Genomic DNA, 5,925 nt, shown 5'->3' on the forward strand with positions numbered 1-5,925 from the left:
GTACGGCTAGTGATGAAGAAGGATGCTTAAGTAAGCTTAGGGATGCTTAGGTACGGGTAGGGATGATTAAGGATCCTTAACTACATCTAGGGATGAAGAAGGATGCTTAAGTACGCTTAGGGATGCTTAAGTACAGCTAGGGATGCTTAGGTACGGCTAGGGATGATTAAGGATGCTTAAGTACGGCTAGGGATGAAGAAAGATGCTTAAGTACGGCTAGGGATGCTTAGGTACGGCTAGGGATGATTAAGGATCCTTAAGTAAGGCTAGGGATGAAGAAGGATGCTTAAGTACGCTTAGGGATGCTTAAGTACAGCTAGGGATTCTTAGGTACGGCTAGGGATGATTAAGGATCCTTAAGTACGGCTAGGGATGAAGAAGCCTCGGATGCTTAAGTACGCTTAGGGATGCTTAAGTACAGCTAGGGATGCTTAGGTACGGCTAGGGATGATTAAGGATGCTTAAGTACGGCTAGGGATGAAGAAAGATGCTTAAGTACGGCTAGGGATGCTTAGGTACGGCTAGGGATGATTAAGGATCCTTAAGTAAGGCTAGGGATGAAGAAGGATGCTTAAGTACGCTTAGGGATGCTTAAGTACAGCTAGGGATTCTTAGATACGGCTAGGGATGATTAAGGATCCTTAAGTACGGCTAGGGATGAAGAAGCCTCGGATGCTTAAGTACGCTTAGGGATGCTTAAGTACAGCTAGGGATGCCTAGGTACGGCTAGGGATGATTAAGCATAGTTGGGACCACTATATGAGTGACTACAGTGGACCACTATATGAGTGTCTACCCCAATTTTTTTTTTTCCCCAGAGAATTTGTAGAATTCGCAAGACGGCGATAGCCTTTAGATGTGAATAAGAAAGAACTCTTTGACTTTAAAAGAAAGAGGGTTTTTTTTAAAATATGTTAACAATTTCATTGTGAATATTTAAAAAAAACCCACATTAAGCAGATTCAGGCAGTAATGGATAAGTATTAAATTTCATTTTTAAAGTCTTCATTGTAAGCATTCAGATCTTGTGACAACAATATTAATTATATCTATCTCTCATTCTAAATATTGCACACATTTAGGCCCTGTTTATATGGTCTTGGGTACCCAAGACGAGGTATTTTTTCTCTCATTTGTCATTTGTTTAAAAAATCTATTAACTGTTTACAGGAGGGCGAGACAACTCGGGTGGGCGAGTTCGTTGTCTCGCCTCGGCAGGTCCGAATAACCCTGGCAGGCGATACAACTTTTTCGAATGTAAACAGTTTCGCTCGACTACCCGAGACAAGACAGCAAAATCTTAAATGCGCACGCATAAAATAAAAATCATAGAAGCAACAATTTGAGACCTTATACGTGTTGCTAGCATTCACTTTCGAAAGAAGAGGTTTTTGCCGCCAAAATTCTCACCGCAGCCAACGGAAACTTTTAATTTAAAAACATACATTTTAGTTAAACTACACATCACTGCTCAGTTAAGATTATCAGTCCATCTTCTGAATGTTAAAACGCAACTATACTTAATAAAAGACGAACTACAATGAAAAAAGGGCAAATGATGATGCTTATTTTTTTAAAGATGAGTCGTGAAATGTATGCATAATCAAGTAGGGTCAACTTCGTCTCGTTCACGCAATTCTTATATAAACCCTCGATAAAGTGGTCTTGGGAAAGAGGGTTGTGTTGGGTACCCGAGACCATATAAACAGGGCATAAGTATACAAGAGAAACTTGTAATGTGCATAATTTTGCATATGTTATATTCTGAGAACAAGTATGACGAGTAGGAGTTTTTCACCCTGTTCGTGCGCAATAGGGTTGGAGGTTAAAATTTTGCCCAGTACACGTGCGGAAGTCTAGACGTATTATCTACAAGTGTATGTTATTTAGTGTTTAACAAAAACGAATCCGACGTCTACTGAAACCATTCCATGATGAAAATTGTAGATAATACATATCGCTTATGTTGACCCAAAAATATTATGATCATTTGTACTTATCATTGAGTTAGGACAATATGCAAGCCAGCGAGCCATGCGAGTCATGCAAGCCATGACTGCGAGCCATGACTGCAAGTCACACAGTTCTTGAAACCTAAACGTTTTAAAATGGGTGCTTAGACTTAATAACTGTTTAACAGCGCTACTTAAAATTGTTGCTTAGGCTTATAAATGCGAAATTCTCGCATGCCTCTCAGATTGTCCAGCCCCCTTATCATCCGTTTGAGGAAACCTTTTTTGTAAAATTATTTGTTGATATTTCCCGTCATGTTTTCAAACATTACATTTAATAGTAATACACTGAGAGAATGTTTGCCTATAATATAAGCTTTTTATTTCAAATGGAAGACTTTGCACTACAAGTTTAATTACTTTTCTTACAATCTAGTGTGACCAACTTAAACCAACAATATTTATTACTTTTTTTTTTGAAACAAAAGACTGTGCACTTCAAGGTGATGTATTTTATTTTACAATTAGTTGTATTTATCAACTATTTTTTGCTGATTTTTCTTTCTTGGCCCTCTTTCTTTCTGCTGTTGCTCATTAGCACATAAACAAAAGAATACATTTTTGGCCGCCATTTATGCATTCGGTCAATTAAAGTAATAAAAAAATAACCTAATTTTTGAATGAATGAATTCCTACTCTGCGTAACCTACCGTACATTAGAATAACTACCTAAGAAGGACCCTTTGTTTTCTGTTCCCTGCGAGCTTAATGAGGAAACTTGGTAAAGAAAAGAAAACTATGATAAACAGCAAGTCCCTATTTAAATTAAATAATAACAGTAATAAGAACAAGAACAAGAAGAAGAGAATTGCATCCAAAATAATTAGACCAGTACAGTTAATTCTTAAGGACGTAAGCGCCCATTGCTGGTGCGCATCCTTACAGCGCACGCAAATTCACATGCCACGTCATGCATCGAGCAGGCGCGCTAAGTACTAAAATGAAAAATGATAGGGCAGATGTCCGTTGCTATAGCTTTGCTTGGATTTAACGATCTTGGATGTTCGGTGACCCCTACTTTTCTTTTCAGAAACTGAATTTTTTTACAATTATCACCACATTGTCCAAAAATAAACAAAAAATCAATGTGGGAAGTTTAAAAAATTTCAAGATTTCTTTCCTCGGGACATGGAATCCTGCCATCTTGCGGCTGCAAGGAGCATGAAACTATGGTCGCTAAATGCGAACTTGTTCTTTAAGGAACCTCAGAAGTTAACCAAATTCACTTGATGGGTCCACTTAAACAAAGTTTGGTAGAGAACATTTCACTTCAAAGATGTAATTGCAATATTTTTGGGCTTACAGACACTGTGGCCTTATTCGCTAAAGAGGCCGGATTTTTTCATATTTAGGGTGTTCTTCCAGGCAAGCTAGTTCTCTCCAAAACGAAGTCGGTGACCCCCCATTTTTTTTTACATTTCTGACATCACTAAACGGAGAAACGGAGACGGAGAAAGTAGATCTTATTAAGTACTCTTAGTATCCAAAAAGAAAATTGGGGGTAACCGCGCATTTTTGAGAGATAATTAAGCTTCAATTTGGGGAAGAACGCCATACATTGCTTTGTATTTTAATTAAAGCTTTTTACAAAATATTATTCATCAATTATCTTTGAAAAATGCGTGGTTACCCCCAATTTTCTTTTTGCATTTCAATATCACTTGTTAAGATCCACATTTCCTGCATAATCATAAACCGGGGCAAAAATACCTTTGAATTAGTAGGCACCGTTACTGTAGATGCGTTTCGCCTTCACATGTGCTGAAATAGTCGCGCTCTGATATCTATAGGTGTCGTATATGACAACTTTTCGCTTTATTACATGCTGTGATGAAGGCTCGGTTATGTTGGTGTTCCTGTTCAAAATTAAGTCAATCTTTGAAACGACTTGTGGATCCGACTCTTCCCTCGAGTGTATGACGAGAATCCTCGGCCGATCTCCCTCGTTTTGATCACGATCGAGTCTCCTTTTTTCAGTCTTCCGTCGTTTTGGACATCGAGTGTATTGCGAGAATCCTCGGCCGAATCTCCATCGTTTTGATCGCGATCGAGTCTCTTTTATCGTGTAATACCTGAAACGAGCCGTGCTTCGTATTGCACGTGGAACTGCGTAATAATCGAGCCTCGAGCAAGTTATCAAAGATCTGTGGGCGCAAACGAGTGCTCCCTCGTCAGTTCAAGATCTGGTTTCGGGCCGAATCTCCCTCATTAATGACACCACGATCGAGGCGTAATAACCGTATATCGAGTGCTTGTGGTATCGTGTCGATTTTTATCGAGTCCTCTTTCCTTAGTTTACCGGAAAACTTGAGTGATTCCGATTTCCCTTTATCGAGCTCGCAAATAAAAGTGAACACGATTTCCAAAACAGAGCTCCGATTTAGTCGTGTACGCAGACACAAGGACCACGAATTTGAAAGCGAGCTCGCACTGTAAGTCGAGCTCGATCGAGTACCTGCCAACTCTCCCGGTTTTTCTCCAAGTTTTTCATCAAATCTCCCGGTCTCCCGGTTAAGCCACCAAATCTCCCGGGAACTACCTACCGTAGCTTTTTTCCTTTTTTTTTTTCACTAATTTCGTTATTTTCGCGATTTCAAAAAAGAAAATAAAACAAGAAGTGGTTTTAGTGCTCTTATTTAGTGCTTTTACCTAGAAATTTCTCACCGTAATCACTTATGGACGGTGCCTACTATTGTTATTGCGCATATGTTCTGCGCATCTCGAGATACTCGGATTTCTTATATCTGGTGCTTATTAATACAGGGATATCTTTGCGCGGTTCAAAAATATACGGAGACAGCAGAATTTAGCAAGTGATCTCGGTATCCAAAAAGAAAATTGTGGGTAACCACTCATTTTTCAGAGATAATTAAGGACGGTGCCTACTAATTCAAAGGTATTTTTGCGCGGTTTTATGAATATGAGGGAAAAGCAGATCTCAACAAGTGTTATTAAAATCCAAAAAGAAAATTGGGGGTAACCACGCATTTTTCAAGGATAATTAATCAACAATATTAGCAAAAGCCTTTAAAATACAAAGCAATGTATGGCGTTCCTTTCCAAATTAAAGCTTAATTTTCTCTGAAAAATGCATGGTTACCCCCAATTTTCTTTTCGGATACCAAGAGCCCTTGCTAAGTTCTGCTTTCTCCGCATAAATTTAAACCGCGCAAAAACATCCCTGCATTAGAAAGCACTACCGATACGAAATCTGGAGATGCGCAGAACGTATGCGCAATAGCAATAGTAGGCACCGTCCTTAAGCTTCAATTGAGAAAGAATGCATGCATACATTGCTTTGTATTTTAAAGGTTTTTACACATATTATTCATCAATTATCTTTGAAAAATGAGCGGTTACCCGCAATTCAGTAACAATTGTTAAGATCTATATTTCCTGCATAATCATAAACTGGGGCAAAAATACCTTCGAATAGGTGCTTATTAATACAGGGATGTCTTTGCGCGGTTTAAAAATATACGGAGACAGCAGAATTTAGCAAGTGATCTCGGTATCCAAAAAGTAAATTGGGGAAAATTTTTGGTTTGATGAACAAATCAGCCCGCGAGTTCAACGCTATCCAGAGTTTGAGTAGCCAACCAGCGCGGGCGAGCTGCGCGCGCGTTCAACGCTATCCACTGTTTTGGTATATACATTTTTAGTAAATTTTCAGCTCCAACTATTGCATTTCTAGCTTTTTGATTGGCTAAAAAGCTCCGACTATGAGGCAATAGTCGAAGTTTTACGTCATATGGAAAATAGTGCGCCAAGATGCTCTTTCCGGACGCTTTGTAAAATTGTGGAAATAAAAATCGGCCGCAAAACCCGGTTTGACAATTTACTAAAACAATTATTCCATTCGCCCTTGTTGGATAGAAGTGATTATAACCAACTCGCGCTACGCGCTCGTTGG

The sequence above is a fragment of the Montipora foliosa genome, chromosome 9, assembly GCF_036669935.1.
Source record: "Montipora foliosa isolate CH-2021 chromosome 9, ASM3666993v2, whole genome shotgun sequence".
NCBI classification, from domain to species: domain Eukaryota; kingdom Metazoa; phylum Cnidaria; class Anthozoa; order Scleractinia; family Acroporidae; genus Montipora; species Montipora foliosa.